The sequence below is a fragment of the Arvicanthis niloticus genome, chromosome 11 (assembly GCF_011762505.2).
Source record: "Arvicanthis niloticus isolate mArvNil1 chromosome 11, mArvNil1.pat.X, whole genome shotgun sequence".
Lineage (NCBI taxonomy): Eukaryota > Metazoa > Chordata > Mammalia > Rodentia > Muridae > Arvicanthis > Arvicanthis niloticus.
Window position 1 is genome coordinate 11,990,742 of NC_047668.1, and position 24,162 is coordinate 12,014,903.

The window sequence follows — 24,162 nt, forward strand, 5'->3', positions numbered from 1 at the left end:
TATTTATACCTCTTTCTGTTGCACATGCTTCTAAAAAAGAACTGTGATCATATATTATAATCCTGCTAAACCATTTTCAAGGGCTTGAGGTGCTCCACATATTATACTAGGTATTGTGTGTGTGTGTGTGTGTGTGTGTGTGTGTGTGTGTGTGTGTGTGTGTGCATGTGCTTGCTGAGCCCGGCATGGCCCTGGTAGGGATGGAGTAACATGGTTCCTGCCCCTGGGACAGGGCCTCTGTGTCAGCTTCCATGGGTGTTGATGACTGCCTGGGCATTAGGCTTGTTTATATAATAATGTACATATTTTCACATTCCTCAAAGGAATGTCCTCCCTCTAGACATTAATGACTCCATGAGAACAGTACAAGTCCGGGAGTTGAGGTGTGGCTCTGTTTAAGCAAAATGTTAAACACTGTGACCTTCAGGAAAGCTCTCAAGGCTATGGGAAGAGCTCTAAACACATGAGTTCAAAGTATATATAATTTCTCAAGTATGCAAAATATTAGGATGCAATATGAATTATGCATCTCTGAATTCTTTTGCAAGGTTAAGAAAAAAAATGTATGCTTTGTTGTATTTAAGTATCAAAGGGCTGGGGTCAAGGGATGCTAATTCGTAAGATAATCAAAAGGAAACCTGGAGTTAATAATTGGATTGATATGTAAAATAAAAGACTGGACCTGTGTTCTGAGCTATCCAGAGATTTTTTTTTTTTTTTTTTTTTTTTTTTTAGGATAAAAAGAACTGCTTGGAGAACAGAAACACAGACAGAGAAGCAGACACGCACACACACACACACACACACACACACACACACACACAGAGAGAGAGAGAGAGAGAGAGAGAGAGAGAGAGAGAGAGAGAGAGAGAGAGAAGCAAACAGAGAGATCTCTTAGAATAGCAAGCAAGCAGAATATAGACAGAGAAATCTCCAGAGAGAAAGCAGAACATAGATAGAAGCAGACTAGAAAAGCTGTATCAAGCAGAATACAGGTCATCAGTTTGGATCCACAATTTGACTTGAAATTGTGTGCATTGTTCTTTTTGCTGTTCCCAGACACTTTTCTCTCAGAACCCCTCTCAGAACGTGCTCATGTTATGTGTGTATGTATGTATGTATGTATGTATGAATGCATGAATGTGTATATGTGTTTCAGTGTGCTATATATATGCTGTATATACTTATGTGTATGCATGTGAGTAAGCCTTCTGTATGTATATGTTTATATGTGTGTATAGAGATATGTATAAGTATATACTATATGCGTACTCATATGTGCATGTCTTGTATATGTGTTTATATGTGTGTGTGTGCATATATCCTGTTTATATATCTGTGTGCATGTATACATATGTATATGCATATGCATGTTTATGTGTGTATATGTATATATGCACTGTGTATATGTGTATGTATATTGCATGTATGTGTATGTTTGCATATGTGTGTATGTGCTGTATGCATGTATATATATGCTGTTTATGTAAGTATGTCCATATATATGTCTGTATGAGCTGTGTGTGAGTTTGTGTCCATGTCTGTGTAGTTATGTGTGTATTTGTTCATGTGTATATATGTATCTATGCATATTTATTTTATCCATTGGGGTGTACAGCATAAATGGTACATTTATAATAGCTAATAGCTTTTCATATTTGCTTCTGTGAAAGGAATATTTAACTTTTTGCCGGTCCCATGATTTATTCTTATTGATTTTAAGGGTTTATTATTTATTCTCTAAACAATACTCTTTTGTTTCTATTTATTATCATTACAAATACTTTCTTTCCTATTTTTTGTTTTCATTTTTTATACTATATTTTGTTGACATTTTTAATGTAATATAACTGAATATAGCTATTTCTTGAGACAAAGTCTTGTTGTGTAGCCCAAGCTTGCGTGGAACTTCCTGTGTAGCCCAGACTGGCCTTTAAGTCACTGTCCTACTGTCTCATGAGTGCTAGCACTTCAGATGTGTGATGCTAAGCTTTCTTTTGTACTCCCTTTATACTGTGCTTTCTGTGACCCAATTAAGTTCCCGGTGATACTTTTGTATTGTTTTTCTAAAAGACCTTATGGTTTTGCTTTTGATATCTAATTGTATAATCTACCTTGACTTGATTTGTTTTTTATGTATGACATGATATAGTGGCCAGACTAATTTTTTCCTTTGTATATCCAGTTGTCTCTGCACTATTTCCTGGAAAGCCTTTTCTTTCCTAGCTCCTCTTCAAGGCATAACAGTTAAAGTCACAAGACTCTACCTGTGTAGATTTAGCTGTGGAATTTAAAATATTGTTATATTAGATTGTTTCTTGTCTTAGTACTACATTTTCTTTTCATTATTATCTTTCTTTTTATTATTCTCATTATTGTTTTATTGAAGTTAATTTTTGTTGTACGGTGTATTCTGTTCATGGTTCCCATCACATGTTCCTCCCAGCCCCTCTCGCCTCCCTCCCCATCTGACTCCAGAGCTTTTCTCTCCTAGAAAGGAAAGAGGACAAAAAGCAAGCAAGCAAACAAACAAACAGAAAAACAGAAAGAAAAAGCACATGGAGCACACATAAAGAGACACACAAATGAACCCCCCAAAATTCACACATTCAGAAACCACAGTAAATAAGCAAAAATCAAGCAAGGTTTTTTAAAAAAACAAAACCAAAATACCACAAATACCATGGTTTTGTGTTGGGCATCTACTGCTGGGCATGGGGCACGGGGTCTGCCCTTGAATATGGTTTGTATACCCAATGAGACTGCTTTGGAGAAACATAATTTTTCCTTTGCAAATGGTTATCAGTTGGAGACAGCTTCTGGGTTAGGGATTTGGGATGTGGGCCTGTGTTTACTTCCCCTCTCAGTTCTGGGACCATCTGTCCTAGACCTGTGCAGGCCTTGTGAGCATGCTAACACCATCTTTGTGAGTCCTTACTTTCATCCGTCCTGTTGTGACTGGAAGACATTATTTCCATGGTGTCTTCTCCCTCACTGGCTTTCACAAAATCTTTCTATCTCCACTTCAATATAGTTTCTTGAGCCCATTTATAACCGAGTGTCCCAAGGTCTCTCTCTCTCTGTGTCTCTGTCTCTCTCCATGTTGTCCACTTGTGGGTCTCTGTTTTAGTTTCCATCTCCAGCAGGAGGAAGCTGCTTCTCAGTGATGGCTGCGCAAGGCACTGATCTAAGAGCCTAGCAGAATGTTGTTCGGAGTCATTTTAGTTCTGTGTTCCTTTGGCAGCACAGTAGTATTTGGTTTCCCCCATAGGTCCATGGCTTATATGGTCTCTGGTTTGTCACACAAGCAGTATTTGGCTTGAGTTTTATCTCTGGAACTGGGGCTTAAACCCACTCATATATATGTCAAATACTGTGCTCGGTTATGCCTGTAATGTGTGCACCACTGCTGTGCCATGGCACCATACAGACACACAGGTCTTTGTTTGTTTGTTTAATGACTATAGTTTTAAACAACTTGCTATGCAAGCATTCCTACTCTGTTTCTTAATATGATCCCCTTAGCTTATCCTGTCTTTTAGATTTTCATGTGAACTTAACCACTAATGCATCATTTTATAACACGTTATATTTTTCTTCTTAGTTTTCCATCTATAGGCTTCAATATGCCTTCAATGTAGAAAGGGCTTAACGTATATAATTATAATCATATGCTGAGTATATAATGACAGAATGAAATAGCATATTCTTCCACTGATTCTGACATGGCTTTCATGGCAGCTCTGGCTGGGTTCTCACCCTGGACCCATATGGCAGGGCTGGCCACTCACCTCGGGCTCCTCCCCTCTGCCTTCGAGTCTCCAGTTCCATCTCTCTTCATACAGCTCAAGCTGCTCCACTTCTCTTCCTCTCCCTTCTGACCCACATACTCACACATTGTAGTGGCTCCTGCTGCAGGCTGGCCACATGGATAGAGTGTGTGTGTGTGGGGGGGGGGGAGGGTCTGGTTGGTTGATATTGTTCTTTCTATGGGATTCCAAACTCCTTCAGCTCCTTCAGTCCTTTCTCTAACTCCTCCACTGGGGACCCTGTGCTCAGTCCAATGGTTGGCTATGAGCATTCGTCTCTGTATTTGTAAGGCTCTGGCAGAGCTTCCTGGCATCTACATCAGCATCTGCCTTTGGTGACTGCACATGGGATGGATACCTAGGTGGAGCAGTTTCCAGACGGTCCCTCCTTCAGTTTCTGCCCCATAGTTTGTCTCCATATTTGCTCCCATGAGTATTTTGTTATTCCTTCAAGAAGGACCGAAGCACCCACACTTTGGTCTTCCTTCTTCTTGAGCTTCACGTGGTCTGTGAATTGTATCTTGGGTATTTCGAGCTTTGGGCTAATATCCAGTTATCAGTGAGTACATACCATGTGTGTTCTTCTGTGAGTGGGTTACCTCACTCAGAATGATATTTTCTAGTTCCATCCATTTGCCTAAGAATTTTATGAATTCATTGTTTTTAAAAGCTGAATAATACTCCATTGTGTAAATGTACCACATTTTCTGTATCCATTCCTCTGTTGAAGGACATCTGGGTTCTTTCCAGCTTCTGGCTATTATAAATAAGGCTGCTATGAACATAGTGGAGCATGTGTCTTTGTTATATGTTGGACTACTGTAGGGGGAGAGGGTGTAGATTTGGGTGGGTGGGGAAGTATAGAGGATTGGGAGGAATTGAGGGGTTAAAATTGTAATCAGAATATATTGTATTAAAGAAAATAATTTTTAATTTAAAAAAACTTAAGTGAATTTGTTTAAAGATTATGTTAGGATGACTGCCTTCATTAGAAAGAATATTTAACTTGCTGTAATTGAAAAAATGTAAATATAAGTATAGTTAAACTAATTTGAACTCATATTAAAATATGAACATATTCGGGCCACCTGTGTATGCACATTTTTAAGGGGGCATGTTTCATAACTTTTTATGGAAATAAACGGTAGCTGATACAAATAACTATTTTACCCAAAACTTTAGTGTTTTCACTCATCTATTTCTTAGCAGGAGGGGTATATTGTTCAAGAGGACATTTTGTCTTGTCATAAGTGAAATTAGAAAAAGAACCTTAAAATCAACATCATATCTGGAAATGCTAACTGGCCCACTTCCTTAACACAGCAAAACTTCAGAGCTCGCTTTTTCAGCTATATCTTCTGTTCTTGTGTATATTTGACTGATTTCCAATGATGAAATTAGCAATCAGAAAAGAAAAGCTTGGAGAACTAACTAAACAAAATATCTTCAGGACATCTATACAAAATGAGAGCTTTCATGGAAGTGTGATTTCACCGCCAGAGTGCAGTCCACTGGCGAGGGCTCGGCTTTCATTTCTCATTGTTTGTGTTCTTGTCTCTAGGTATGAAACATGACAGTGTGATCTGTGGCCTTCAGGGAGAAATCACTGTGATTGGAAATCAAGAGAGTATATTACTTCAAGTCAATCAAAGTTTCTACTGTGTATCTCTTAGTTCTCCAAATAATAACCTAATGTGGCCCTTGGATATTAGATCACAGATAGTTGATAAATAGATGTCTTGAGTTTGTAGTTTTAGGGATAATATTTTCTGTGTTTCTTCCATCTAGTAGTTAGGCATATATCTAGATATAGCAATAGATACAGCTATACTATACATATATGTAGATGTATACAATGTATATGATGTATTATGTGTATGTATATGTGTATAGTGTGTGTATACCAAATATCAAGAAGATTTTAGATCTTTTAGGATAAAGAGCAATTGCTTTTCTATTCCACTATTCATCCTTTATTCCAAGGACAGGTTGCTATGGCTCTAAACAGGTGTTCTCACAGACAGTTCACACGCACTTAGAACTGATCCAGTTCACCTAAAGGTGGTCTAGGAGTTTTAATCCAAAAGTCTAAGTCCATATTTTTTTTACTAGTTATGTTCAAACATGGACAAAGAAACCTAGTGACAATCCCTTAGTTTTAAACATAGCAGAAGCTGTTCGTCTCAACTGTGAAGCAGTTTAAAGTATACAGCTAACTGCCCCAGTGTATTTGGCTAATTGTCCCAGTGCATTTGGCAAGGAGGTTTCGATTTGGTCGGATTTAGAGACAATCTTTCATCAGGGATGTTGAGAATGATAGCTTGTCTTTATCATCAATTTAATATTTCTAAGGACAGTGTAAAACTGTGAAACCTCTGCTTTGGTCTCTCCCTGGACTGTTTTTTACTGTCTATTTCCTTCAGTTTTCAGTACTATTTTTCAGACTGATCACATAAAACCTTTTTTTTTTCCACAAAAGAGAGTTGTTTCTAAAAAAGAGAGAAAGAAAAATTTATGTGTCTTACACTTAAAAGGATCTTCTGGGCTTTTCCTTTTATGGCTTTTCTTTTTCCTCTTTTTTGAGTTTTTTTTTTTTTTTTTTTTTGGTGAATGTTTTTCATTAGTTATTTTTAAAGGTAATAAAGATGTGTGACAAAGTTATAGTTTCTGCATTTTTTCCTATTTTTATAGTTGTATTGGCTTCTAGTCATCTACACTGAGGAGTCTGACATTTATTTGTATCAAATTGGTGATTTCTAGAAAATGGCTATAGATTCGCACGGTTATTCTTGTCCTTGGTGAAGTCCTTTAAGTAGAGGTTGGCCCTTTTTCATTTTGCAGTTTGGCAAACAGTCCTGACTCAAGTCCAGCCAATTCCCAGGATCCAGGTCAGGAGCGTGTAGTAAATTTTGTTTCTCAGAATGGATTTACATCAACTCAAAGTTGATAGCTTTTCAGTAAGATATTTAGGAGACTGGGAAGTTTGATAAATACATAGTTATCACTTTAATTTTGGCATGATGAGAGAGGGCAGGGCATCCTGCACACTGTACCTTCATCAGGGTGGAGACATTTGACTCCGGGGTGGGTGACTGAGGGGATCCGACCTTAGCAGGGCTGTTTGTTGACATCTGGAGCCCAAAGTGTGCTGAACATCTGCTGCACTGATGTCTCGCTGCTGCAGCAGTGCTTCCAGTTCAGTCTCTATAGTAAATCTTATGGCATAGAAAAGCTGGCCTGAGCTAGGAACGCATGGGGCCTTCCCATTTTATATTTCTTTGTTGAGAGCATATGTCTGCATCACAGAGTCATATAAGGCGTCTTTATCTCTTCCCCAAGGCCATGTGCTTTGAACACTGTTAATTATTCACACACACACACACACACACACACACACACACACACACTGATACAAAGTCACATACTTATATTCAAGTCTGAACCGGCAAAAAAAGCAAAGGCACGTGTGGCAGTTTCAGCTTTCAGATGGTGATATTCAGCATCTCTTAGTTGGGCTGTAATTTAAAATAACATCCAGGGGCTGGAAGGATGGCTCAGCAGTTAACAGTGCTTATTGCTCTAGCAGACAAGGGGAGTTCCGCTCCCATGCTAGGCAGAGCTCCAGGGGACCGGACACGCTCTTCTAGACTTTGTGGGGGCATCTGGATGTACAAACATACACCATTAAAAATAAATAAAAACATAATCTTTTTCAAAACTTAAACCTACCATTCCTGATACCTCAACTGTATCTGTAAATACTTTTAAACATTTCTGACAGTGTTTGATGAACTGACTTTGCTTTACAGTTTCTGCCCTGTTTGTGTAGTTTTGACTCTAGGAACTGAAACATTTTTACTTCCTTCTGCAGTGTTTATCTCCTCAGCACTACTGAATTGCTTCTCTGCACCGTGCATTGTGTTGGACACTCTGGACAGAAACATGATCAAACAGGTTCCCATGTCTGAGGAGCTCTCAATTTTGTGAGGAAGGGCATAGATGTGAACCTCTGCCTAGATGGCATTAGGAAGGCAGGCAAGCAACATAGGATATTCCAGCCCTCAGTGATTAGAAGGAAAGAGTCATGCAGGACCCTCCCTGTATCTTTCCTGAGTCTAGAAAGCATGAGGCTGTCTGAGAAACCTGAGAGGGACAGGGTTGGGGGTAAAGAACTAAAGGGGGCTTTGGTGGATCTTCTGTTATGGGTGGTTCGCAGTCACTGAGGAAGTAGGACTGAGAGAAAAGAGACTTGAAACAGAGCCCAAGTGGAAGATATTGTTAAATCCACGCAAAAAGCCACAAAGACTCAACTCATCTTTGGTCTATAAGGTAGACATGGCATGAAGGGCAGAGATCTGGGAGCGAGAAGTGTGAAGGGCCGGCCTTACTGAGTGCTGGCTGCTGGTGAGCTGGAGGTCATGTGGATGTTTTAGGGCCGATGACCCCACATTCCCTAGTTCGTAGCCTTTTGATCTTCATTAATCTGCTAAATTAAACACTACTCACTGAGAAGTGGTTTTTCTGAGAATGGCCAAGAGCAACACTTATCTATGGGTATAAATATAAATATTTAGAAGGCTGTTCTGACACTTTTTCCACTTAGCAAAACAATAGTAGTAGCTCTGTCTCTAGGACCTAGGACCTCTAGAGATACCAGCTTTCGATTGGTTTTATATTCATATTACCAGTCATGAGTTTCTAAATGTGGAACAGGCCTCAAATCCAATCAGAACGTGGTTGATTATTCCATAGTAGCATGCTACTGTTACACCAGTAGCATATCTTGTTAAGCAGGTGGTTAGTGGGACAGCTTAGTGGGTCTACAGCAGATTAGGAATGTGAGTGACTTTTCTGTTACAGTAGCTTTATTCTGTAGCAAGCATATTCTGGCACTATGAAAGCTACACTGCAGGGAGTAGGCGTCCAGGGTAGTTGAAGCGTGATTTCTCTGCTCTGCAACCCAGGCAGCTATTGTCACTGTTCATCAGGTCCTATTTATACCTTCCAAGCATCACTTGTCCTTCATGGGTCCTGCCTCAGCACATGGCTTGCCTCATCACGGATGTCTGCCTCAGCTGACATTACTCTGCCAATCACGTTGAATCCAGAAGGTTTTTTTTTTTTTTTTTTTTTTTTTTTTTTTTTTTTTTTTTTTTTGATGTGTTTCTCTCTATGGAGTCCCAACAAACACAGCTCAATTATGCAATGTAAGGTGGACCAATACATGCATGTTGTTAGCAAAGAATCCTTCATCATCTGTCCCTTCTTCATCACCTGTCCCTTCATGTGCCAGCTTTAGCAAAATATCCTCTCTCCTGTGTCTGCTTCAGCTAAATGTTCCTTCATGTGTTTGCCCAAGCAAAACACCATCCAACTGGCTACCCAAAGATCCCTTAAGTTTCCACTTCACAGTGGCCTTAATAATGCTTCAGAGCCTCTAATGGGCACTCTGAGGTGCCTTATGGGGAAGTTTCCCCAACCTGGTTCTAGGACTTTTGTTTAATAATCTATGTCTTCTTTGGAGGAGCATCATCCAGTCATATGCAGTGCCTCCATTCAAACTTGAAAAAAATATTTTAATGGACCTACAAAATGCTATGTTCCCACCAGGCTTTTCCATTCATTTCTGCTTTTAGGTAACTCCTCTCTCCATCACCTCCTGATTTCTCCCTTCCACTTAACCCTTTCCATTCCTCAGCATGCCCCACACTCTACTTCCACATCTCATATATTCTTCTATTCCTTCCCCTCTCCCTAAGGCCTCTTTCCCTCTTCCCATCCAATGGCACCTAATTTCTTGGTCTTTACAGACACACCAAGTCATACACAATAGTCTAAAAGGATTGTGAGACTAGGATTCACATATTAGAGAGAATATGTCTATGTTTTGAGTTGTTTGCTATTTTTACATGTTACTCTATCGTGGCGTGCAATTAGAGAACATATTTTAAAGCATTACAACAGATTCCAGCATCATATTTACATTATCTACAGTTGCTATACAGTGAGTTTGACTCAAGCTCAATCGAAACAATGCTGGAAATACACCGTGTATTATTTGTTTTGTTAAACAGTACCAATAGCCAAGACATAAATAAATTAAAGAAAAGACGAGGGATATTTACGCTTACTCTCCCTGATGATGAAGAATAGAATCAAACACATTTTGTGAGGACTCTGAATAAATGGCCCAAATGAGAAGTGATATCTTCAAGAGGTGACTTCTGAGCACCTTTTATTATCCCCAGGATACAGATGTTAAGTAGTATTTATCTGCAAAGGTCATCACATGGAAGACAGCCCAGATCGCCTTTCTTTGTGAATTTTTCTCACACAGTAGAATTGTTTCCATCCACGGCTCCTGCTGCTGTTGTTTTATTGGACAGCTACCCTTCCTCCTTTGTTTTCTCAAGTAGTACCAGAACCTTTGCACATTCCTTCACCTTTCCAGTTTTTCAATGGAAATCCCCATGAGCCCATTTCAGACCCAAGAAAAAACTTCAGGTATGCAGAAAACAGTGTTGCTCCAGTCATTGGCTCCTGGTCAACTTGCCTCTGACAAATTACTTAGAGATGCTGATTAGGTTACAAGGGGTCATGACCTTTCAGGCCTTTGCTGATTTGTCATGCAGTTATTGGTCATTTTCCAAGATCAGCAGGAGGGGCAGTGCTGAGAGAAGCCATCTAGAGAATGTTACTTGGCCTGAGACACAATGCTGACCTCTTGTCATTAAGGTGCTATGGGGCCGATCACAGCCAAAGTTAATGTCTGATGCTACCTCTAGGACAGATATCACAGCAGGAGCCTCCATAGCTGGTCAATGTAAGTCAGATGTTCTGCCACAAGAAGGGACATAGCTGTGTCACAACAAACTAAAGAGTCCGAGGCTTTCACTTGGGAGGGACAGTTTTCCTCATATGGTCACATGGTTCTTAATTAAAGGAGATTGTTCCTTGAAACACGAACAGTATCGTTTTCTGGCTCCTTAGTGCTGCATTATGCTTGGTGGGCTTTGTGTGATTATTCTCTCTCTCTCTCTCTCTCTCTCTCTCTCTCTCTCTCTCTCTCTCTCTTCCCTCTCTTCCCTCTCCTCTCTCCCTTTTGAAGTGTCTCAAGCATTTTCTTGTCCAATCCCTCCCCTCCCCCTTTCTGCTTATGCTTCTGCTGTACTTAAGAGAGAATGTGGGAGTTTGCCCTTGTTAAAGACATGTTAATTCTAGACATGGCTTTACATGTTGACATTTCCCAGTTAGCTCACAGCTCATACTAGAATTCTGTTGAAACTGTGCCATGATATACTGCCAGCAAGTGGGAGTGGTGAAAAACACTAGGAAGGCTAGTGACGGCTAAAATAACACAAAATAGCAGCGCTGTCATCACCCATTCTGACAATGCAGACCTTACCAAAAGCACAATGAGAAGACCCCTGTGTATCTGATACCATTTTTATCGAGGAATTGTTAGCTTGCATGGTTCTGATCATTTCTAGAATAAAAAACCTAGTGAGTTTTTGTTTCTTCAAAGAAACGAATTTCCTTACATTAAACAAGCTGGCCCTGAGTGGTTTACCTTCTCCCTATATTTATTTTTATTTAAAATGCCTTGTTTCTATTATTCCTTTCAGTTTGAAATCAACTTTCAGTTTCTTTCCTTCGGGTAGAAGACAATCATTCAGTCCTTTAAAGTAGTTGCTTTGTGTAATAGCCAAGTTTTAAAGAAATATAAATTAAAACCACTTGCAGTGATCAAACCTGAAACTAACAAATACTTCTATGCATGTAACATAACTAATTTTTTTACTAACATGACTGTTTAATGCAAGATATTCTATTTGTAAAATGTTTGCACTTGGCTCATCATGAAAGGTGTTTTTTTTCCCTCCTGAAAAATACCAATTAGCCCTGATTTTGTGTTGTCACTTCATGTTCTTTTTCCAATGCAAAGAAAAAATAAACGAAACATAGAAGTTGATCTTAAATATCAAAAATCAAACCAGATGAAGAAAAAAAATGCATTACCCTATGTACGGGTGGAAGTTACAATGCAAAGACCTTCTCAAAGAGCGCTGCTTTATGTAATGTTGCTGGGAAGCAGACGCAAAGGCATGTTTATATTAATCTCCTCTCCTGCATCTTCCATTGGCAACCAAAGGCTGCCTTTCAGCTATGGGAGCTTTCCCCTCAGGACTGCTGACACTGGGCAGTGATGGAGAATGTTTCTCAAGCCCCTAACGTGCCAGATGGAGATGATGCTATCTGCTAGAGCCATGACAAAATCATTTATTAATTTCCATTACGTTTCATTCCCATGATTACAAGCAGTCAGGTGTAAGTAAACCTGGCTGGAAATTAAACACATATTCATTCTAAGCTGAAAGACTACCTGGAAGTCTTCCTGAGTTTCAGAAAGTTTGTTCTTGCTCAACCTCTGTTGATTTCAGCTGTTAGGTAAACTTGGATTGGAAAAGAGGTGTGTTAAGAAAAATCCCTGTATAATAGCAATTGTGTCATGTGATTATGGTAAAGTGACTTAGTAGTAGCTGACATAATCACATACTATGAATTTAATGTCGCCACGTCTTTTGACACTTCTCACAATAGGAAGAATGAAGCTGTACATGACTGTAATGATTCATGATATCCCAGTTTATCAGATTGTGAATTTATATGTCTATGAAATATACATTCATGTGGCACTTTGCATTTAGCTTTAAACATTTAGTGCGGCATTTAAGATGGTCATAGTTAATATTTGTGGATTAATTCATTCTGATAAACTTTAAAGGGTCCACATAAAGGCCTTTCCACATTTATCTTAAGCTATGTAGGTCTTCATTCAGACACAACCTGGTGGAAAAGGTGGTAGACGTCTGCAGAAGCACTTTGTTCTCTGTCCCCACTCAGTCCAGGCATTGCTATTTCTCCTTCTACCTAAAGGAATTTTATTTCTTTAAAGGCAGTTTTCATTTTAATTATCTAAACAATATACAGGCATATGTGTTAGCTTTTGTATTGTAAATTTTATATTTTAAAATTCTTATGATCTTTGAGCCTATATTATATAAGTTAAAAGATTTTTTTAAAGTAGAAATAGGAAAAAGTCATTTCAAAGTAATGAAAACACAGGCTTTCTACTGTGTCTATAAACAAAAGGATAAGACTTTCTCAGCCAGTGGTAAATAGAAGAACAACTCAGGGGGGTTTATGGGGAGAGAATGCAGAAAGGTTTGAAGGAGACTCCAGAATTTCTTATACTAACTGGCTCTGACAACATGGGTAGCATATGTATTTTCCAGTGCACTCATATTCCAGCCTGGATAGGAGAGAAGCAGAGGTAGAAAAGTGAATTAGAATTTGGTATGAAGCATGATTAATATGCTTCTCATAATTTAATTCAAGAGATCCAGTGGGTACCTTGGAGGCTGGCTTAGAGCTGGTGTCACCTGTGGCCACCTTGCTGGTGCATCTTAAACAGTGTGCAGTGGTGCACAACCAGTGTCTGTAGCCTGTGCAGTGTGCTTATTTTAATATGATATTTGTGCAAAACATATTGGCTGTTTGTTGAATGTGTGGATAAGTGAACCACAGCATTGTTACAATGTCTTCAGGAGAGTGAAATAGATAGAATCCTTTCTAGAAATGGGTTCTATGGGTAAAAGGGACAGTTTGCTTAATGCATGGTCAAGTTTGAATTCTTAGAAAAGATTTTTTGATTTGATATAAGAGTTAAGAGTAGAAAGTACATATAGTATGCCACGCCGAAAGGGTGGTTTATAACTAAAGGTTTAAGACAGTAAATACTTGCAAACATGTAACTAAATGCCAAATAACTTGGGTTTACTCTAAGGCAGCAATTGTCAGCCTAGAGGACTAAATTGCTGAGAGCAGGAACCCGGGAAGAAGCTGAGAGGTTTCGTTTTGCTTCGATTCTCCTGGCTTAGCTTTCCCTGGGCTCATTTGCTCAGTCCTTCTGCTGGATTCATTCGAGGTGTTTCTTATCATTGCAGTCAGATGGTGGTTGGACTCTCACAATCCTGACGACTGCTAATCACTGGGGTGCCTTAGTGCTCCTCCACCAGTGGCAGCTGGCTCCCCCAAAGAAGCGCACCACTGAGAACAGACACCCCTGGAACAGTGGCTTATCAAACCTCTGCTTATGTTACATATGCTAACCGTCCGCTTGTGCAAAGTAAGCCACTAACTAGATGCAGGAGTGGGCTGGGTTCATAGAGAAGTGTGGCTGACTAGAGACCCTGATCGGATCCCAACCCTTTCTAGGAGTATCCTTATGGGCCAGGTAGTCATTTTCCCTGTGGCTCAGTGTTCTTGAAGTGCTGGGGGGAAATGTTGGGGCTCTCTTCAGAGGCTTCCTGAGAATAGTACTCAGTCATTAATGAGGAAATGAATTATACATACGGGATACATTGCACAATTTCTGGTGCATAAATGCACATAGCAAAGCTAGCCAGGTTTAGTAGTGGAGGTAATACTAGTTTTAGCCATAGGAACAGAATCATTACTGCTAGTGGTGCTTGCGGGAGGGATGAGAAACCGCCTTAGTTACAATAACTCTATCTCCTGGGAACAGGTGGGAGGCTTTAAAAAAAAAATCTATGAAATGATCATTCTTAGAAAACTAACAGTGTAGGATTTTTCTTTCTTTTGGCCATATTAAAAACCACTAAATCTTCCACCACAATACAGAGGGATAGAAAGCAAGCACTGTGAGATAGATACAATTTATTCGGAGCAAAAAAAAAAAAAAAAAAAAAAAAAAAATCTGAATTTACAAACCAAGTTGGATGTGCCTATGGTACAAGGAAGAGTGTGAACAGAATATATTTCATACACATATGAAACTGTCAAAAAATTAATTTAACAGGAATTAGTTTAAAGTGCTCTTCCTGGTTCACTGACCACGTTTACAGATCGTTAGCTTCTTGACAGGCTGCTCAAGGAAGAGATGGCTGCAATTCCAAAATAAGCTGCCAACCAATGCTTACGTAGCTCCTCATGACAGTTTAAGAAAGGGACGCAAACATGGGTTAAGAAATTATTAATATTTATATAGATGCCCTTTGGGATAAAAAAATGCCTGTTCCAAACATGCGGGCATGCACACACACATACATGTGCACACATGTATACACACACACACATGTACACCTCTCCACACCACTAAATAAGGAACTGTGTCTACCCAATGTGCCTAGGTAATAGGTAATAACCTTAGAATTATTCTTCACACTCCACATGGACTTTTTAATATGTTCCCACCTAATCATTTTCTTTTCCACACCCACCATTATTTCCCAACTTCAGGCAGCAAAAACTATATAATTATAAGTTAATTAAAATATAATAAATATAAATAAATATAAGTTAATTATATAAAAATTTTTTATATAATTAACTTCTTTATAAAGTTAATTTTATAAAGGTCTCCTTATTGGGCTGGAAACTCTCTGTATTCTAGTTCTGCCATGAGAGTGGTGCCTGATGGTACAGATGAAGCCCTCCACCTACCACTTCAGATAGCATCCCCTGCACTTGGGCCTTTCTTTTCCATGCCTGTGAAATCCAGACTGCCCACTGTGATGATGAAGGTCATCTATATTTTAATATGTCATAGATACTAATAGTAATGTTTGCTAAAACAGTAAATTCCACAGTGCATGCATGGTCTATTATGTTTTATGGAAAAATGTTTGTTGCGTTTCTTTAAAATCCCAGATGATATCTGTATTTTTATTGCCTCGTATTTCTATAAAGAAGTAATATTTGAGTCAATTGATTATGTCTTTCCAAATAAGAGAATGTAGCAGTTAGAAATGCCCAGCTAGTTGACTATTGGACTTACATATGTGGGTATCTCACAACCATAAGCTACAGTGAGGCTCCCAGCTCACATAGAAAGGTAAACTATGGTTCCCTCAAACTATATCATAGGTATTGATCTAGGAGACTTTGTGTTATGCTTCGATTTTTACAAAGTGTATGTTTTTCTTTCACGGAATAATTAATGATTGCTGCTTTGCTGGCATGTCAGATGTATGTAAGAAAGGCCCCGAACACTTACTTGGTAAATTTACAATCGAGTAACACTCAAGAATTTCTTTAAAAAATAAATGTGTTTTACTATTTTTTTTTTAATTCGCCATAGTACTTTCTGGATGTCAATGTAAATTAAGACCAGGTAGGACAGGGGGAGAGAATCTGAAAGGTTTGCATACTTGAGTGTGAACTGTAAGGGTGCTGAATCTATTAGCTGGCAGATTTAATTAGAGGTTGGACAAATATTGCAGATTAATATGCCTTGTTAAAAATGAAGGAAAAAATAGCAAATCATGTCAAGACATTGTTGTTCCTTGAAGTTCTGTCTTGGGCCATCTTTACCTCTCATTTGCAGACTAATTCTCAATAGTCTCATCCCCTCCCAGGGTCTGGGTGATCACGGCATATACATGTCTCTCAAGTATGGGTCTTACCATTTGGTACCCAGCAAATGGTAATCCTCATCCCCAGCGTACCCATGATCAAATGTATTGATGATGCCTCAGCTTATTCTTCAGTGTCTAGCACCAGTGTCCACTCTTCTCTACTTCATATACCCATCCTTTCTGCCTCACTTCTCATATGAATTTATACTTTCCTCCAACCTCATAACAGTGGAGCCCCCATGGCCCAACCACCTTTCAGACCCCTAATAATATCACAACAGAGATTGAATGCTGATTTTGAACTTGGGAAGAGACAACATATTCAAGCTCAGTGGCATCTAAGACAAAAAGTCTGCCATCCTAACCTGCTTCTGTGTTCACTACTCCTGGTTCCTCCTGAGGCTTCATTTTTGAAAGAAACAAAAAACCCTGCCACTTTAGAGTACATAAAATTATATGCCACAGGCTAAATGCAATCTTATAGGGCCTCAAAATGTTTGAAACAGTGGCAGGACCCTTTTAATATGCTACAGATGGCCAGGTTGGTAAGTTTATGTTACTTCAAACTGGTAAGTTTCTTTGAGAAATAAAAGAAAGCACACCAAAAATGATGGTTTTTATTTTGTACTTCCTTTAGGTTTTAACAGATGACTTGGGTAACCTAGACACAATGTGTACTGTGAAGGTGAACTAGCTTTTAAATATTTACTGATGTTTTAGCTGTTTATACACTGCACATATAAGTGCACGGTAAAAACTCAAAAGCAGGCCATAGTTGATTCTTCGTGCCCTCTACAGCATCTCAGTAGGTGTTGATATTATGTCAGACTTCGTGGTGTCCACAGCATTCCTGCAGCTATGAACCCTCCACTCCCTGACACAGTCCTGAGGAGTAGGCATGCTCTCTAGAATACCCAGTTTTGGCCCTAAGAGAAAATGGCATAGGGTATGTGTGGTTCTGAGCCTTCAGTGGGTAAGCTGATACCCAGAGGCAGGAGCTGTCCACTCACAGTGGGGGTTGGGACTTCCACTATGGACCCTGACAGCCATTTTTACTGTTGTTGACAGAGATCAAATGATTTGCCAGAACTCAGACCTTTTACTTCATCATCTGTACACAACAGTCAGCCACCTTGGCCATCTGCAAACAGTGTCACAGTGCCAAAAATACTTCTCAATTTTAAGGTTTTTAAAGCAGAAACAATTTTTATAAAATCATATGGCTATGCCAAAGTATTATCAGCTCAGGTTCAAGTTCTTTCAAATCATAACGAAGTACATATTGCAATTTACCTTCCAAGTGTTTGTTACCTTTATCTCTCTGTAGCAAAGCAGTTTGTTTTCAATCTGAAGAAACTCCTTGCTCTGCAGCAGAAACACAGTCATTCTTTCACATCTCAGCAGACAACACTAGGAGCAAACCTGTCTCCATGTTATTTCCTCTTTCTTAAGCAACACCATGGACATTCTTCCCTTTTCTCCATTCGTCTATAGTATATAACTTGAAACATATCCAATTCTCAGGTTTGGCGACAGTTCAGGACCAAGGGACAAGGTCACCGAGATTATAGACTGTTGAGTGTGTGACGAGGCGGCTCATAAAGACTCTGGTCAGGTGTCCTTCATTTGCCTTTAATTAACTACAGCTGCTTTTTATGTCGCAAGCTGATCTTTGATCTGTTTTCCCCTTCAGACCTCTGAGCTCAAGGTAGTTAAAAACAAGCTAGGAGGCCAATTTTAAAGACAAAAAGAAAAAAAAAAGAAGAAGAAGAAAAAAGAAAAAAAGAAAGAAAGGAAAAAAAAAAAATCCCTCCGGGATAATCAAGTGACAGTTGAAGCAGCCATGAGCTGTTAGCTTTATTCATTAGAGAATTTTAAACATGTCAAGAAATAGAATAATGTCCCTGCTGTTAGATCAGCTTCAACAATGAAGATTACAACAGTTTTGGGACACATGAGTGGGCAAACTTTCTCGTGAAAACAGTTTATTGAGGAACATTTTACTACAGTGGCACCGAATCTAGCTTACACAGTTTCACGGGACAAAGATTGGTTCAATATGCATTGAGAGCGCTGGCCCTCTAAGGGTGGCAGATTTATTGCGCAACCTTGCTCTAACCCAAATGGCCCCTGCAATTAGGTTTAGAAAAATGTCCTGCAGGTTCTCCTGTCGAAGTGTCTAGCCTCTGTTTTTCCACAGAGCTTGTGCTCAGCCAAGTATAGTGCATGATACAGCCTGGGTTTTAGTGCTGTAATTACCATATTAACTCTGAAGTCTTTTGTACATCTGTGTCATTGACGAAGTCTCCCATGCTGCAGTGCCACCAACTTCAGAAAACAGTGGAGTCTGGAACCTTGAGTCTTGAACGGGAGCTTTAGAAAGATCACAATCACATCCAAGTGGTGTTTCCTGTGTCATAGTTCCCATTTGTTGAATTCCATAGCAGCACTCTCGTGGGTTGGGGCCCCCTAGTAACAGGAATGTTGGATTTCAAAGGGAACTCACCAGGCCTTCATCACAGCACTCTTCCTCATAAATGCCAGAGAAGACTTGGCCTTCCCACATCTACTCTAACCCTTGACAGTTAAAGGAAACAAACACCATTCTGTAGTTTACAGTTTTTGTGTCCTTAAAAGTGCTATTGATGCCCAGGACAAAAATAAGATGCCTTTTTAAAAGTAGTTTATATACCTAGGTTCTCCCAAATGATACGATCTCTGTCTCTGTACACATGGACCTGTCTGCCATCAACTATACACCATTGCTATCACTTCCTGGTCTACAGAGCTTGTCTTACCATATCGCCTGTCTCTTTCTTGGACCTTGGAATCATGTCAGGGATCTTGAGATTTCTTTCTGATAGAGGACACTCTTTTGAAGGACAAGAATTCACCTATGGGAAAAGCAGTGTCTGTGGGAAATGTAGACAGTTGTCCTCACTGACTGAATATTTTCCTATTACTGTAATTTTTGTTGATTCCTTGTGAATGTCACATTGTGCACCCCAATCTCACTCATTTCTCAATCCTTCTATATCCACATTTCACCCTTATAACCCCCCAAACAAAAAAATAATATTTCTCATTATTTTATGTTTCAAAATTGAAAGAATTTCTAAGAACAAAAAGAAAAAGTAAAAAAAAAATCACTGAAGAAAAATAGGTTGAAAGCCAGATTTGAGTGAGGAGAGCTCAGTTGAGTTCATTCAAGAGTTTGTTTTGGAGCTCTGGCTCCTAATGTTGCAACTTACCCTTTAACACAGTTCCACCTTTTGTGCTGACCCCCAACCACAAAATTATTTTCACTGCTAATTCATAACTGTAGTGTTGCTACTATAGTAAATTATAATGTAGGTATCTGTGTTTTCTTATGTCTTAGGTGACTGCTTCAAAAGGGTCATCAGACCCCCAAAGGGGTCACTATCCACAGGTTAGAAGTGGTGTCCTAGCAGCAGTTGACTTAAGGAAGCCAGATATTCAGTTTTTTAAAAAGGAAAAGAGAAATCTGATTGTTTCTGTATGAAAAATCATTCTCAATATTATAAGCAAACTTAATTTGAAAAGAACCCATTTGGGGTGCTGGGGAGATGGCTCAGTGCTTTGTTTCCCTGGACTTACTTCAGGAGGCTCACCGACAACTGTAACCCCAGTTCCAAGAGATCTGTCTCTCTCTTCTGACCTCCCCTGGCATGAGGCATTCACTTGGTACACACACACACACACACACACACACACACACACACACACACACAGAGTCACACATACACATAAAAATAAATACATCTTTAAAAAATACATCTATGGACTATTTTTTGAGACATGGGGATCAAGCATTTTGATTGCTTACTTCCTGGGCAATGTGGTAGCTAACCCTGGTTTTTAATTTGGCACACTTGTGAAGAAAGAACCTTAATCAAGGAATTGCCTCCATGAGATTGGCATGTGGGCATCTCCACAGGACATTTTATCGATTGCTAAATGATGGAGGATGGCCTACCCCACTGTGAGCAGTGCCACTCTGGGCAGGTGAGTCTAGGTCTTATCAGAAAAGGTAGGTGAGCAGAAGCAGAGGAGGAAAACCAGTAAGCAACATTACTCATGCTTTCTGCTTCAGTCCCTGCCTTGAGCTCCTGAGCTGGCTTCTCTGGAGGATGGAGTTGTTAGCCAAAGAAACCCTTCCTTCACCAACAAGTTTTTGGTCAATGTTTTATCACAGCTACAAACAAACAAACAAACAAACAACTAACTAGTCCAAGAAAGTTATGAATGAAATGACTCCTCAAAAGAAGACAGGTGACTTTGAGTTCACACAGATGAGAGAGTGTGACCAGAACTGATCACATGATAGAAGATGCTGCTGGAAGTTTGGCACAACAATGTGCGTGACAATGACTCCCCCCAAGCATCTCTGTGACAGTGATAAGGCAGCTATAATTTTTATGATCATTTAGAGAAATAAACTGAAAGTTGCATTGAGCATTTGAGGGGCATAAGTCTTTGGAAAAATTGTCAAAACTTCACTGGCCATAAAGAAATCCATTAAAACAAAACTCCCAAAATAAACACCATATAAAGTTTTAGACGCACACTGTTACTTTCATCTGTCTTCAGAACCTCTGAGCAGGTGGATAAGAAACTTTACTCAAGCTCAAGACTCAGAACCTGTGTGCATGTTTATGTATATGTGTGTGGTATGCATACATGCTGTGGTTACATGTGCTGTGCTTGTGTTGTGTATATGCATAGTAAGTGTGGTACACACATGATGTGTGGTGGGTGTACGTGTGTGTACTTGTGTGTTGTATGTGATATGTATGGTATGCATAGAGTGTATGTATGTGTGTGGTGTGCTGTGTATGATGTGTGTGTATGTGTGTGGTGTGCTGTGTATGATGTGTATGGTATGTGCATTGTAGGTATTTATGGTATGAGTATTGAATGTGTTGTGTATATTTGTTGATAAGGTTTAGTTGGCTGCTGTGTACTGTAATGCTAAATTCTTTTTTTTATATATTGGATATTTTATTTATTTACATTTCAAATGTTATCTCCTTTTCTGATTTCCCGAAGGACTAGGCCTATGAGTGACTTCTCATACTTACAAGCTTTTGTTGTGCAAACCTTGTTCCTTGACTTAAAACTATGGGATAAATAAAATTGGCTACAGGAATTAGAGGTAGATGGGTCTGGAGTGACCTAGTTGGAGAAGAGGTGAGGGAAGAGGAGAAGGAGGAGGGATGAGGGGAGAGAGAAGCCACCATGAGGGAAGATATGTGATGAGCATATGGCCAGGAAAAATAGCAAGTATCTGGGTCACACCACCGGGGAGACAGCCGGGACAGCAGTTAGAAGAGTGGATTAGGGGTTACCCCTAAATAATTGTCAAAGCCAAATAAAATGGCCATAGTCTGAGTCTCATTTTTTTGGATGTTAGTCAGGTGTGGTGGATAGCCCTAGCCTCTTGTTGTCATGGTAACTCCACTCCTGAGAGGGGCTGCGAAGGAGGAGTGAATCTTGTAAACCTTCTGCCCAATCTAATTTGTTAAATAAAGGCTACAGCCAGCGATTGGGCAGTAGAAGAGGAGTGGGAGGAGCCAGAGGCAGGAAAAGAGGGGAAGACTAGGAGAGCCGAGAGGAGAGCGCGGCGGAGTTGGCAGTTGGTCGAAGTGGAGGGAGAGAAGAGGAAACCGCAAGTTGTTAAGAGCTCTCATAGCCGGGGAAATAGTGTAGTTTAATGGTAAATCTGCCCAATCTAGGCATGCAGCATTCATTTGATACTTATTGACTTGTGTCGTTATTCTATGGACTCCCAATGGGCGAGAGATTTACCGCAACAAATTGGCGCCCAACATATTATTTAGAACTCAACTAACTTGACAAGACAAAAGAACAAAAGAAAAGTTACAAAGTACAAAAACTTCCCCAACGGCCAAGGTCAGGAGCAGCACTCAGCTTACAGCTGGGCTTGCTCACTGCCCTGTGAAAACTGAAAGAAGGGTCTTCCGAAAATTCAACAGTGAAACAAAAGTTATTGTAGCCAGACCAGTAGGTCATTTAAATTAAAAAATTAAATTAAAAAAAGGTGAATAGACACAGATAAATAGATGTAAAAGGTTTTAAGGTTGTGAGGAGTAAATTGCAGGCTGCTCTGAGTCAAGAGAGCCAAACAGATAAATAGAAAGGTTAGAGTAACGAATTGTAACAAGGGACTGGTGATCCTAGAACACAACTGCCTGCGAGGTAGTTTTCAGGTAGAAACAGTGAATTGAGGGCTCCAAAGCAGATAATTTTTTAATAAAAATTAATTAATTAATTAATTAATTAATTAATTAATTCTATGGACTCCCAATGGGCGAGAGATTTACCGCAACAGTCAGGGATAAGCTTAAAGTAGTTATACTGCATTTGTAATATAATCGATTTGTGTATGTGATATTGGTGTTGTATGTATGGGGGGTCTCTAGGTATTTAAATGTTTAGTCTATTATTTGGTGCTTGCAATCTTGAGGAAGATCCCTTTGAAGGTGCAGCCTTCAGAGGGAAACATGTACTAGTTGAACAATTACCTTAAACTCTGACTGTGCCACCACCATTGAAGTGGATGGATGGCGAGCTGGGCCTGGGGAGGCCGACTCAGTATGCAGTTGGAGTCTTCAGCAAAATAACCCTTGAAAAGCTTCTCGTGGCTGTCCAGGAAGATTTAGGATTAAATATAAAAGTCAGGACTATAATAAAAATCATTGTTTATTGTTGGTAGATGATATGTTAGGTGATGAATCTTCCATTACCAATCATGTCAAATCATTAAACAACCCCACTAAATATCTAAGACTTTTGGGAAAGTTTTGGTTTTACTTTACTCTTATGGATTTACTTTATTCTTCATATTATTGTACGCATCACAAAATCAGAATCTGGTACCTGTCAAATTTAGATGGGGATATGCCAAACAGAGAACACGTGCACTTAATCAGATCATTATGTGGAAAACTTCAGTAAGCAAAAGTATATCCCCTAAAAGAATTGTACAGCTTTTAATTAGTTATATAAGTAATTTGCTAAATGCATAATCACAATATTCATTGCATTTAAATTCATGTCACATACACTGCATGGGAGACCAACGCACCATACAGATGACACCTGAGACAGAAACTGAATTCAGAATTTACACCTTTTAACTCCTAAAACATATCTTCTTGATATTTAATTTAGGAGAAAACTAAAATAAAAATAGCTTTGTTTTAACTGACACAATAATTCAACATATTTATAAGAACAGCATGATATTTCAACACATGTTTGCATAGTGTTCAAATATGCAATGTTAAAAGTCATTAATGGGCACATTAATCACTTCAAGTATTTACCATTTATTTGTGTTAAAAATGTTCAAATTTCTCTCTTAAAGTGCTAGAGAACATTTGAACTTAGTACTCTTAAATATGTGTATATGAATGTGTATGTATATGATGTATATGTATAATGTATATGTGCATATATATATACATATATATATATATATATATATATTAGCGGGATTTAATTTGATGAATGAAGTGAAAGAACATAAAACTCTCTCTTTTTTTTTTTTTTTTTTTTTTTGGTTTTTCAAGACAGGGTTTCTCTGTGGCTGACCTGGAACTCACTCTGTAGACCAGGCTGGCCTCGAACTCAGAAATCCGCCTGCCTCTGCCTCCCAAGTGCTGGGATTAAAGGCGTGCGCCACCACCGCCCGGCATAAAACTCTCTTAATTATCATTTCTTAGGTATAATTTGATTTTTTCGATATTTTATTTATTTACATTTTAGATGCCATCTCCTTTCCCCATCCCCCCCCACTCATTAATCCCCTATCTCATCCCTCCTCCTCGTTTTTGCCTTTATACTGTTTAAATTACATGCAAGTATTA

At 39.2% G+C, this 24,162-nt stretch overlaps 1 protein-coding gene and 1 long non-coding RNA gene across 2 annotated transcripts in view; one reads left to right on the forward strand and one right to left on the reverse strand.

Annotated features, from left to right (window-relative positions):
* The window catches only part of LOC143443841 (uncharacterized), a 37,077-nt gene extending 19,194 nt beyond the window's left edge, over window positions 1–17,883 (reverse strand). The window contains exon 1 of the long non-coding RNA XR_013113140.1: window positions 17,561–17,883. This is a non-coding gene — a long non-coding RNA (uncharacterized LOC143443841). The remainder of the gene's footprint in view (window positions 1–17,560) is intronic.
* The window catches only part of Slc25a21 (solute carrier family 25 member 21), a 453,060-nt gene that overhangs the window by 211,369 nt on the left and 217,529 nt on the right, over window positions 1–24,162 (forward strand). The gene's annotated exons all lie outside the window — the stretch shown is intronic.